The sequence below is a fragment of the Nicotiana tabacum genome, chromosome 8 (assembly GCF_000715075.1).
Source record: "Nicotiana tabacum cultivar K326 chromosome 8, ASM71507v2, whole genome shotgun sequence".
Classification (NCBI taxonomy): domain Eukaryota; kingdom Viridiplantae; phylum Streptophyta; class Magnoliopsida; order Solanales; family Solanaceae; genus Nicotiana; species Nicotiana tabacum.
In genome coordinates, this window is record NC_134087.1 from 815,305 (window position 1) to 829,107 (window position 13,803).

A 13,803-nucleotide genomic window follows, 5' to 3' on the forward strand; every position below is an offset into this window, starting at 1 on the left:
GATAAATACAGACGTCTCCGTACCGATCCGCGAGACTCTACTAAACCGGCTCATGACTCATGAGACCAAGTAACCTAGGCTCTGATACCAACTTGTCACGACCCAAAATCCCAACCCGGTCGTGATGGCGCCTTTCGTGGGGATAAGGCCAGACAACAACAAAACAATACATCTCTTTATAATTACTTAGCAGGAATAAGTCTAATTCGTAGATAATATAATCACAAGTGCGAAGTAAACATGATAGAATAATGGAAACCATCCCGACTCAGCCCGAAATCGGGGTGTCACAAGCCACGAGCATCTAAAGATCTAAATACTAATACAAAACCAGCAATATACAGAATGGAATTTAGAATCAATGAAGAAATACGGTGCCGTGAACGCTGACGGTCACCTTGCTCAGCTACAATAGTATACCTTCAGTCCGCTAATAACCCGCTACCGGGTGAACAATACCTACAACTGCACGCGAGGTGCAGGGAGTAAAGTGAGTACTTCCAACTCAGTGGTAATAAGAGTAAATAATAACTGAGCGATAAGAAATCACGTAAGAACACTTTATCATGCTATCTAAGACGGTACAACCCTTTTTGAAAACAGTAATTCCATGAAAATCCTTTATAAAATATCTGACTCAGTTTTAAACCTCTTTTGAAAATAATCTTTTTAACAGTTGCAAAATAATTCCAGCCATCGGTGTCACTATGCACAGAATCCCGCCCCTCGGGCAATATCTTCGTTCCTGGTCAGCCACTCGGGCCCCAACACTCAAGGATCAGATAGCACCAGCAAAAGCAGATAAATATCTCCAGAAATATCACAACGACAAATAATGAACAAATGCATGAATGCAATGCAATGCATATGATGGTACATTCCAGTACCCACTGCGGCGTGCAGCCCGAGCCATCCATATTTATTTATCGTCGACGGCGCTCACTGGGGGTATGTACAGACTCCGGAGGGGCTCCTACAGCCCAAGCGCAATATCTTGGTCAGTCATTGTTACCTGACCGGTCAGCCATTGTTACCTGACCAATTTATATCATACAGTGCCATTGTTACCACTGTTCAAGTATATCATCCAGTGTCATTGTTACCACTATTTCAAGTATATCACACAGTGTCATTGTTACCACTGTTTCAAGTATATCACACAGTGTCATTGTTACCACTGTTTCAAGTATATCACACAGTGTCATTGTTACCACTGTTTCAAGTCACTTTATAATCAGTCCAGAAAATAATATAATAAGCCCATTGGGCATTTACAAAACAGAAGTTCCCAGCCCGGAATACATTTAAAAATATCATTTAAGTTTTCAACACTTAGAATTATGGCTGAGTTTGCAAAACAGCATTTAAAACCTTGGACTGAAATTAAATGATATGCATATCATGCTAAGCAGTAATATCAATCCTCTAAGGATTTTACAAATCGGCACAAGGCCCTAAATATGGCATCAAGCCCAGTAATATCAATGAAGTATGTGTATCAATCACCAGTATAGTATAAATATCACACGGGATAAACCAAGTCACAATCCTCAATAGTATCCGACCCCGCACCCGCCATGGAGTGTGTGTCATACCTCAATATAGCGTTACGATATGAAAGTCCGGGGTTTCAAACCCTCAGAACAGCATTTAAATCTATTACTCACCTCTAACCGGCCGTAGACTAGTCCGCAATGCCCTTTCCTCTTGAATCGACCTCTTCGCGCGTCGAATCTAGTCAAAACCACAACAAATACGTACAATAGGCTAAAGGAATATAACCCAGTCAAAAAGACTCGAAAAATGTTGAAAATCCCGAAATTAGCAAAACCCGAGCCCAGGGCCCACATCTCAAAATTCAAAAAATTTTACATCAATACGACCCTTATCTCGCCACGAGTCTATACATACCAAATTCACAAAAATCGGAGTTCATTTGACCCCTCAAATCACCATTTAATTCTCTTAAGTTTCAAGCCCTAAACCACCATTTTTGTCCATAATTTACTTGAGTTTTCAGCTCTAATCCATGTATTTAACTTGGAAATAAGTAGAAACAACTCACCTTTGATGCTTGATGAAATCCCCCTTGAAATTCTCTCCAAAATAATCCAAGCCAAATGAAAGAAATGAAAGAAATAAGCCAAATCTGTGTTTAAAAGAATCTGCCCGTGCTTTGTCGAGTTGTACCTTGCACTTGTGCTATACAAGTTGTACATCCTATTAAAAAATTTCCTTGTCGGACACCTTCTGTTTAAACACCCATAACGTCTTGTATAAGTATCCAAATGACAAACGGATTGAAGATTTAGAAACTAGACTCGAAGATCTTTAATTTGATAGGTTGTACACCATATAACTCTTTATGTATCCCGAGATATAAGCTTCTAAAATAGGATCCCCGAATCAGAAAATTGCAGCAGAAATTTCTGCAGCTTTTTCTTTTCTTTTTGGTCCGAATTTCATTCCGTTAACCTTCCGAAATCCACCCGAGGCCCTCGGGACCTTAACCAATTATATCAACATGTCCCACAATATCATTCAAACTTGTCCCAACCTTCTAAACACCCAAAATAACATCAAAACATCAAATCATCATCGAATTCAAGCCTAAGTTTCCAAAAACTTCCGAAAAATACACTTTCGATCAAAAACCCGACCAAACGATGTCCGAATGACCTGAAATTTTGCACACACATCCAAAATGACATAACAAAGCTACAGCAATTCTTGGAATTCCATTCCGACTCCTGGATCAAAATCTCACCTATCAACCGGAATTCGCCAAAATACTAACTTCGTCAATTCAAGCTTAATTCTACACCGGTCATCACAAAAATATTCCGGACACACTCCTAAGTCCCAAATCACCTAACGAAGCTATCCGAACTATAAAATTCACATTTCGAGCCCTCTAACACATAAGTCAATATCCGGTTGACTTTTCCAACTTAAGCTTCCTTAAAAGAGACTAAGTGTCTCAAACCTTACCAAAACTAGTCCGAATGACTTCAAATTTTGCACACAAGTCATATTCGACATTACGGACTTGCACCAACTTTCGGAATCGCATTCCGACCCCGATATCAAAATTTCCACTTCCGGTCGAATTTTCTCAAAAACCTTCAAATTTCTATATTTAGCCAAATGACTTCAAAATGACCTCCGGACATCCGAATTCACTTCCGATCGCGCTCCCAACTCCAGAATCACCATACGGAGCTATTCCCAGACTCGGAATCTCAAACACACATCTATAACTCTGAAATGCCTTCCAACCCAAATTTATGAAATTCTTCTAAAATACTAACTTCCACAATATACGCCGAAATGCTCACGGGTTATCCAAAATCAAATCCGGACACAGGCCCAAGTCCGAAATCATCATACAAACATGCTGTAACTTTTAGATCTCAATTCCGAGGTCGTTTATTCAAAATTCTAATCCTAGTTCATTTCTTCAATTTTAAGCTTTCAAAATGAGAATTTACATTTAAATTTGACTCCAAACTTCCTGAATTTTAATTCTGACCATACACACAAGTCAATATACCTGAGATGAAGCCGCTCATGGCCTCAAACTGTTGAATGACGCGTCGGAGCTCAAAACGACCGGTCAGGTCGTTACAGACTCTTCGGCCATTCTGTATATGATGAAGTTTGCTGGATTTGCTCCGGAATTTTGGGGGTCCTCCTCAAAATTCTTCCCCATTTACTTAGCTGATTCTCTGACTGTCTTGCATATGATGATGTCGGCTAGACTTGCTCTGGAATTTTGAGGGTCCTTCTTAAAATTCTGCCTCACTTTTTGATTATGGGGGAAATGAAAATTTTATTGAGATGTGACTGAACCCACATGGCTGCCTACATATCCCCTCTTAAATAGGAATCAGGTCAAGTGTAGTTCAGTTACATCAATTGAAGAAATGTAAACAATCTAAACATATTATCTCTTGACTACGTCTGAATTGATAGGTTTTGGCCAAATTTCTCCGTCCATTTCTGCAAGTATGAGTGCTCCTCCCGTAATTACTCGATGAACCATGTAGGGCCCTTTCCAATTAGGTGAAAATTTTCCTTTGGCTTCATCTTGATGTGGGAAGTTAGTTTCAACACTAGTTGCCCCATTGTGAACTGTCTAGGTTTGAATCTTTTGTTAAAAGCTCTGGACATTCTGTTCTGATAAAGTTGACCATGGCATACCGCATTCATTCATTTTCCGTCAATAAGAGCTAATTGTTCGTAATGACTTCCAATACATTCTGCATCACTGAGTTCAGCTTCTTGTATAATTCTTAAGGAAGGAATTTCCACCACGGTAGTAATGACAGCTTTCGTACCATAGACCAATATGTAGGGAGTCGCTCTGGTTGATGTGCGAACTGTGGTATGATATCCCAATAAGGCAAATGGTAATTTCTCATGCCATTGCTTATGGTTGTCTACCATTTTCCTTAGAATTTTCTTGATGTTCTTGTTGGCGGCTTCCACGGCTCCATTCATTTGAGGTTTGTATGATGTGGAATTCATATGCTTGATTTTGAAGGTTTCACACATAGCTTTCATTAAATCGCTATTGAGGTTGGCGGCATTGTTAGTAATGATGGATTCTGGTACCCCGAATAGGCAGACAATACGATCCCTGACAAAATCTGCGACGACTTTCTTGGTTACAGCCTTGTAAGATGCAGCCTCAACCAATTTTGTGAAGTAGTCTATGGCCACTAAAATGAACCTATGCCCTTTTGAAGCGGCGGGCTCGATCGGACCAATGACATCCATTCCCCAAGTGGTGGAAGGCCAAGGTGCACTTATTGCATTGAACTAATTTGGTGGTACCCGTATCATATATGCATGTATCTGGCACTGGTGACACTTTCGGACATACCTGATATAGTATGTTTCCATAGTCATCCAAAAGTATCCTACTCGTATTATCTTCTTGGCTAAACCGAAACCATTCATGTGTGGTCCGCAGGTTCTAGCATGTATCTCCTAGAGCAGTTTGGAAGCTTCTTTGTCGTCAACACACCGTAATAACCCTAGGTCTGGAGTCCTTCTATGCAGAATTCCTCCACTTTTGAAGAAATAATTGGAAAATCTCTGGAGTGTGTGTTTCTAAGTATGTTTTGCATGCTCTGGGTATTTTCCTTTTTCCAAATAATCCTTGATATCATGAAATGATGGATTCTCGTCTGTTTCTTCTTCAACATGAGCACAATAAGCTGGCTGACCATGGATCCTTAGAATGGGATCGATGAAATTCTTATCTGGATTCTCGGAACATGTTTGAATTCTATCTTTGTGAACCTCTTCATCAACTCATGTACGTGATACAGATATGGCAATATTTTGGTATTCTTGGTGGCCCACTCTCTTGAACCTGATGTACCAGCAGGTTTGAATCACCAATTACCAGTAATTCCTGAATATTCATCTTGATGGCCAAATTGAGACCCATGATGCAAGCCTCATATTCTGACATACTGTTGGTAAACGGAAACCTGAGCTTTGCGAATACTAGATAATGTTCCCCTGTCTCTGACACCAAAACAACACCAATATCTCCTCCTTTGAAATTTGGGGCCCCATCAAAGAACATTCTCCAACCATTGTAGGTCTCGATTATATCTTCTCCTACAAATGATACTTCTTCATTGGGAAAATACGTTTTTAGTGGTTCGTATTCTCCTCCTACAGGATTTTTTACAAGATGATCTGCTAATGCCTATCCCTTGACCGCCTTCTGAGTCACATGGACAATGTCAAATTCACTCAATAATATCTGTCCTTTTGCTAGTTTCCCTGTAGGCATGGGTTTATGAAAGATGTATTTCAGGGGATCCATCCTTGATATGAGATATGTAGTGTAGGCACAGAAGTAGTGACTCAATTTCTGAGTTATCCACGTCAGGGCACAACAGGTGCATTCCAGCAAAGAATAGCGTGCCTCATAGGGTGTGAACTTCTTACTCATATAGTATATGGCTTGTTCCTGTCTTCCCATCTCATTATGTTGTCCCAAGACACAACTGAAAGCTCCATCTAGTACGAACAAATAGGATAAGAAAGGTCTACTAGGTTTCGGCTGGACCAAGACTAGTGGTATGGATAGGTATTCCTTGATTCTGTCAAAGGCTTTCTGACATTCTTCAGTCCATTTTGTTGCAGTATCTTTCTTCTGCATTTTAAAAATTGGCTCACAAATCACGGTCGATTGTGCTATTAATCAGCTGATGTAATTGAGATGCCCCAAGAAACTCATCACATCTTTCTTGCTCTTTGGAGGTGGAAAATCTTGGATAGCTTTGACCATTGAAGGGCCCAACTCAATCCTTCGACGACTGATGATGAAGCCTAGCAATTTTCCAGTAGGGACTCCAAAGGTACACTTTGCAGGATTCAGTTTCAGATTGTACCTTCAAAGTCGATTAAAGAATTTCCTTCAATCTGCTACATGATATGCGCTTCTTCTGGATTTGATGATGATGTCATCCACGTACACCTCTATTTATTTGTGAATTATGTCATTGAAAATAGTTGTCATGGCTCACATATAAGTGGCTCCCGCATTCTTCAGGCCAAACGACATCATTTTTTAATAGTACATCCCCTACGGAGCAATAAAGGCTGTTTTCTCGGCATCTTCCTCATCCATCCAGATCTGATGGTATCCCGCGAAGCAATCCTCAAAAGATTTGAGTTCATTCTTGGCACAATTGTCAATCAGTATGTGTATATTGAGTAATGGGAAATCATCTTTGGGACTTGCTTTGTTTAAGTCTCGATAGCCGACACATACTTTGACCTTCCCATCCTTCTTCGGAACTGGCACGATGTTGGAAAACCAAGTAGGATATTCAACCACTCTAAGAACCTTAGCTTTGATATGCTTGGTGACTTCCTCTTTAATTTTCAGGCTCATATCAGGCTTGAACTTTCTGAGTTTCTATTTTACAGGCGGACACATCGGATTAGTAGGTAGTTTATGAGCCACGATAGATGTGCTCAAACCAATCATATCATCATAAGACCATGCAAAAATGTCTTCATACTCCTTCAGGAAATAGGTGTATTCTTCTTTCTCTGATGGTGACAAATGGATACTTATGCGAGTTTCTTTAACTGTTTCAGAATCTCCCAAGTTGACTATCTCGGCTTCGTCCAAATTTGACTTAGGCTTATTCTCAAACTTTTGTACCTCTCTGACAATTTCCTCAAGGATTATATCTTCATCCTCCGAATCACTATCCTTATGTTGCGTTGTCTCATTACATGTCATGATCGTCAGTTATTCAGGATAAGTAATAATAATGATATAGAGAAAAAATGTAAAGGATAATAATAAATACTAAAAATAGCAATGCATTAGATAAATCTAGAAACGTTAAAACAAGTACGGCTCCATGATTCGAGCAATTATTTCAAAACAAAATGCTTCTAAAACAGAATACTGAAAATGTCTTAAATGCTTAAAATTTCTTTTAAAAATAGATCATGCTAATTGCTAGGCTACCCAGGAACTCGATAGGCCCCGGATGGTGTAGCAGTCCAATTCTTGAGAATAGCTCCTTTATCCATGGTCCGAATGATAAGGTCTTCCTCCTCCTCCTCTTCAACTATTGCATTGCAGTCCATGTCCTCATTGTCCAAAAACAGATTCCTTAGGCCAACTAAAGCCTTATTTTCTTTAGATCCCCATATCACGTCAGCTTGTTGAAACGTCTAGTGTAAATGTGGTATTGGTAGTTTGATAGGGTAATAGGGACCATGCCATGGTGGCGACCAATTGTCATACTCCTACCAGGTGTACTGGTATCCGAGCCCAAAGGTTGTACAATGGCACTTTAACTGTATCGGTTTCGTGATCCCCTGGAGATTCTTGCCGAGACCCTTGTCGGGTTCATACCCTGTCCATGCCAATATACTTTCAATTTTGCTGCTCCACCATTTAGATTTTTCAATTGCATTGACACACTCGAAGCGATGGTACGTTTCTCTGCCCAAATTCCTTCTATAACCAGAACAGTTTGATTGATGTAAATAGGATTACCTCCGTCTCCATGAATGATTACTTCCTGATGATTCCATTTGAACTTCATGACCTGGTGTAGCGTAGAAGCTACAGCTCCAGCAGCATGTATCCAAGGTTGTGCTAACAATAGATTGTACGTAGCAGATATATCCAATACTTTAAACTCAACATCAAACCAAGTTGGACCCATTTACAGGCACAGGTTTATTTCCCCGATCGTGGCCCTTTGAGACCTATCGAATGCTTTCACATTAATAGTCCCAGCTCGTATCTCATGCAAGGCTTTACCCAACCTCTTCAAGGTAGTAAATGAACAAATGTTGATACTCGAACCCCCATCTATCAGGACCCTATCGATAAATTTATCCTCAAATTGCACTATGATGTGTAGTGCCCTATTGTGACTTAGTCCTTCTGGTGGCAACTCGTCTTCGTGAAAAGTGATCTTGTGGCTTTCCCACACTTGTCCCACCATGTTGGATATTTCTCCACTAGTAATGTTGTTGGCTACATAAGCTTCGTTCAACACTTTCATCAATGCATTCCTGTGCACCTCAGAATTCTGTAGTAGTGATAGAATAGATTCTTAGCAGGGGTTTTGTTCAGATGATCAACCACAGAATATTCTCTTGCTTGCACCTTTCTCCAAAGATCGTCTGGGCCAGTTTCAATGATAGACAGTTTGGGAGTGGCTTCTTTATTTGTTCCTCCCAAATGCTCGGGTGTGTAAACCCTACAGGTCCTGGTCATGCCTTTTGCGGCACCTGTTTCTTCCATTTTCTTTTTTCGTTTCTTCTTGTCTCTGCAGAATAGTCCCATGGTATAACATTAGATTTAAAGGATGGTGTGGGTGCTACCATCACGGTGAAGGGCGTGGTCACTTCCACCTCAAACGAAGTTGATGTGGCTGAGGGTATTGTTACTTCAACCTCAAACGGAGCTAGTGCGGCTACTTCAACCTCAATCGATGACTGAATCTAAACTATAATAGGTGTGAGAGTGACTGGAGGTATTTTAGGTTTATCCCCTTCACGAATGAGCCCGATCAATCCTTCCAGATACCATTCTTCAGCAGTTTCTATCACATTTACCCTTTCGCCTCTATGATCCGGGAGGGGGTTGTTGAGAACATTTGGTGTAGCCTCTTTTGCTTGTATAAATTCGGTGTTAATAATGTTTGGATCTTATCCTTCAGAGTGTGACATTCATCAATAGTATATCCTTTCATGCCTAAGTGATAGGCACATGTCTTTTTCGGGTTAACCCACTGGGAAGAGTTTTCCATAGCAACAGCAGGAATAGGAGTGACATAATCGGCAGCCTTCAGTCTTTCATACAACTGATCGATGTGTTCAGCAATAGGAGTGTATTGTCTAGATGGCCTACGGTTAAAATTTGGTTTGGGTTTTTGGTAGTTTTGGAGGGCTAGTGGTAGTGAATGGTAATATGCAGGTTATGTGTTATAAGTATGGTAGGTGGAGGCGGGTTGCTGGTATCTGGGAGGTGAAGGCTATTATGTGGGTGGTGGGGTTTGGTATGTGAGAGGAGATTTTGGTCCTTGGGCTACCATCACGGCTCCTACTTTCTTCTTCTTAGATATACCTCCTGACTACAAGGCCTTGTTTGTAGCTTGGAGTGCTTCAAAGTTTGTCACCATTCCGCTTTTAATCCCCTCTTCTATTCTTTCTCCTAATTGATGATGTTAGAAAATTTATGATTTTCAATTGCCATCAACCTCTCATAGAATTGCAGATCCTGGGCCCGAACAAAGAATTTGTTCATTTGCTCTTCCTCCAATGCCGGACTAACTTTCGCAACTTCCGATCTCCACCGAGTAGCATACTCGCGGAAAGTTTCTATTGGCTTTTTCTTGAGATTCTTTATATTGAAGACATCTGGTGCATTCTCTGTGTAGAATCTGAACCGATCCATGAAATCTGATTCCATGCTTACCCAGTTAACCCACTTCTACGGATTTTGGCTGATATGCCAAGATAGGGCGTCTCCCGTGAGGCTCCTCATAAATAACTTCATGCGTATTTTTTCATCCTTACCAACTCCAACGAGCTTGTCGCAATATGTCCTTAGATGCACCTTTAGGTCACCTGTTCTGTCAAACATTTAGAACTTGGGAGGTTTGTAACCCTCTGACAGTTCTACGTCCGGCTGAATACACAAATCTTCATAGTTCAAACCTTCGATGCCTTTGCCACCTTCCATGCCTTTGACTCAACTTGTGAGCTTCTTAAGCTCATTCGCCATATTATTAATGAGCAGGTCCTTCTCGGTAGACTCCGGTATATATATGGTTTGTTGAGGAGTGTGGTGTAAGGTTTCCACATATATGGGGTTGCTTTGATGGACTTCAGGAATTTGGATATAGTGGTGGTCGTTGGTTGAATTTTGAGGATCGGGGATAGGTTGTGATGCATTCTGAGGAGTGTGATAGGTAGTGGTTTGGGGATACTGGGTTGAATGATGATGATATTGTAGAGGAGTCGGTACTGGTGGAGGATTGGGATTTTGAGGTGGCGTGGCATATTGGTGAGGTGCGATAGGATTTTGTGGATACTGGTTTGGTTTATTTTGGGGAGGTGCTAGGTTTGTGGTGTTTTGTTGGTTGATGTCGGGGACGTTCATGGTAAGGGAGAGGTTAGCCAAGTTTCGGACTTGCTCAAGTTCCCTTTGTAACTCCAGTATCTTTTGTTCCAGTCATAAAACCAAATCATTTTGTGCTGGAGTGTTTCATCCATCTGAAGTTTTGACATTCTCTTCATGCGTAGCATTGTCTTTCCTGATATTGCTTGTGTCACCCATTTTGGCTTTTCCTTTGATTTTAGGATCGTTTGGAGGAGAAGGAGGTGGAGGACCTCTTGAGCTAGTATGATATGCTAATGATGCCAGTATGCATAAACCAACCTTAAGGGATGGGAATAAACAAGTAAAGAAAAATAAAAACAAAAGGTAAACAAGTAAGTGAGGAGTATTAAAATGATCTTTGTAGTATTTAAACACATATTGCGGGATTATAAATTCACGTCCTAATTTGGGGATTTCATTATGCCCGAGGTTGGCCTAAACAACATATAGGTTTGGAGAAAATTGATGCCAATAACTGCGTCATTTCATTAATATGATAAATAAATTGAATCTCTACTAAAACGACAATAATGATAAAGAGTCACTAATGGCATATGCCTTATTACAACCAAAACCTAAAATGTGTCTAGAAATCAAGTAAAACATAATTCCTAATCTACTTGGTCCCAGAGGGACCTTCTCCATGCTTGGCCTTCTTGGTTCCATCGATCAAGTTCCCCAAGTCGCGCATGTCCAGCAGAGATACTCCCTTGCTAGGAGACCTCCTTCATTTCCATCCATGTTTTGAAAGCCTGTAACCCTGTTTCTCATCTTCCCTTCTAGCTCCATCAACCCCTGCTCTAAATACTCCAACCTCGCTGTTGATTTAGTAGCGATTCCTCTCCACTCATTGATTGCTTCCATGTCTGCTTTGTGTTGTTCCAAATATCTGGCCTCAGATTCAAAAATCCTTTTGTGTAACCTCCTATATTTGACTTGGGCCTCGGCAGCGTCGTCTATGACCCTATTTCCCAAATCAATCTCTGGCTTGACTTCTCCCGCTATGTAATCGACTAACCATGATGGGTAAAAACACACATGGCCAGCATGGTATCGATCTGGCTCGATGGTATCCTTTTCTACCATGACCATTAGATGCCACATGTGTTGTGCCTCGTACTTGAATGGAATAGCATCACCTTGGTAATATGCTTTGTAGTGAACCATCTTGGACACTCGGGGTATGACTTGTTTCCTCGCAGCTTGCCTCATTACTCTGATAGGAGCATAAGGATAAATACCCCTTAATCCGATTAGTACTAGATGAGGGACATCTATTGACCTAATGATGAACTCGCTAGTAGGGAATCATTCAAACATCCAATGGACCTTGTCGTCGGTCAAATTGCTAAAGAATTGTACCCATCCCACAGCGTTGATAAGTTGGTATTTTACCAACTTATCTTGTCTTTAAGCCTATATTTTTGCTATTTTTGAGTGATAAAATCATGTGTTCAATGCCATTTACTTCTATATTACAGGTTTTATTTGATTTAGAAGTGATCTTGAAGAAACCAAGTGAAACGAGTCAAAAAGAAGAAAATCTGGAAAATGCCCTCAGTTGTCGCAAATGCAACACAATCCTGGAAAATGCGAAGAAAGCAGAGTTAGGAATTGCGAACTTTTGTTCGCAAATGCGAAAAACGTGCTTCAGTTCTGGGCAATTATGTCATTGCACATTTTTTGGCCCCAAACCTTTAATACCCAAACCAGCTCATTTGTAAAATATCTTTTTTGTCTTATTTTCAGTTCTAAATACTAGAGAGAACAAGTTTTTGGAAGCTAGGGTATGCACACACACTTGGGTCTTGAAGATTTGCAGCTTTTGATTGAGATTTTCTTACTCATTTATACTCATTTCTTCATTTCCTTGCTTTGTATTGTATATCTAAGTGTGTAGTATTTTATCCAACACTTGAATCTTGTTTATGGGAATATTCATAATTAAAGTGTGGATTAAATATCTTATTGTGCTTATGTATTGAATGATTTTTTATCTTTTTATGAAGTGAGTTATTGTTTCTTTAATTATTCTTGTTCTTTAATGTTTTCAAAGGGATTAGCTAACCCTAGGACTCACCCATTAACTCCGAATTAATTTTGGGAAGGATTATTTGGGGTTGGGAAAGAATAATTGATAAGAACTTGAGGCTTTAACCCTTCTTTTATAGATTCTACCTAGGGATAATATTGAACTACTTGTAGCCATAATCGGGTGTGCTTAATCTCTTAATTGTTTTAGGGATAATTCAATTAGGAAGTCTTGTTAGTCTTCGGAAGAAGCTAATATAGAATTATTACCCTAGGCTAATTAACATAAACTCGCTCATTTCCGTAAAATCATGAAATACATTGGATCATTACTTGAGTGTAATTCCCGATGCATCCATACTATAGCCATTGATCATTTTACTTTCTTTCTAGGTTAGTTTACTTTTCCACATTTCGGTATAAATATTTTCTAAAAACAATTGTAAGTGTTTGGCATTGCATAACAAGTGATAATTCTCTTACATTCCTAATCGCCTACATATTATTCTCTGTGGGATTCGACATTCCTAATCCCCGACTCATAGTTGGGTAAATTATATTGCATGTAACCGTGTCCATTTAATTTTTAGTAGTGGATTTGAACATCACCAAGCATTTCCTGGCTATGCAAACCTATCTGGGATAAAAGTCATTCTTTTTGGGTGGTGAAAAGCTATGTGGTCATTCAACGGTCATCGCGGAAATTCTTGGCGGTATTGTCCCCTTTGAAGATGTTCCAACGGCCATACTTGTAGTAGCAAATTACAACCCTCAAAATTCCTATATCCTTTCTTGCAGCGGTCCAAAGCTCGATATATCTTGGCTACGATCATTGGGACAATAGTGTAGGTCTGTCCCTCAATTCCTTCCATTAGGGTCTTGATAACCATAGCTAAACGGCTGTGAATCGTTTCTCCTTGCATTAGGAATACCAGCATCCCCAGAAAGCAGACAATGAACACAAAAACCCGACGGTGGGTCCAACCTAACAAAGTAATGGCAAACTCATCATGGTAAAGGCGATATGATTTGTTGTGCCCATAATGTTCATAGAGGAAGTCGAACGGTATGTAAGACTTCTTTAGGCAGACTAACTT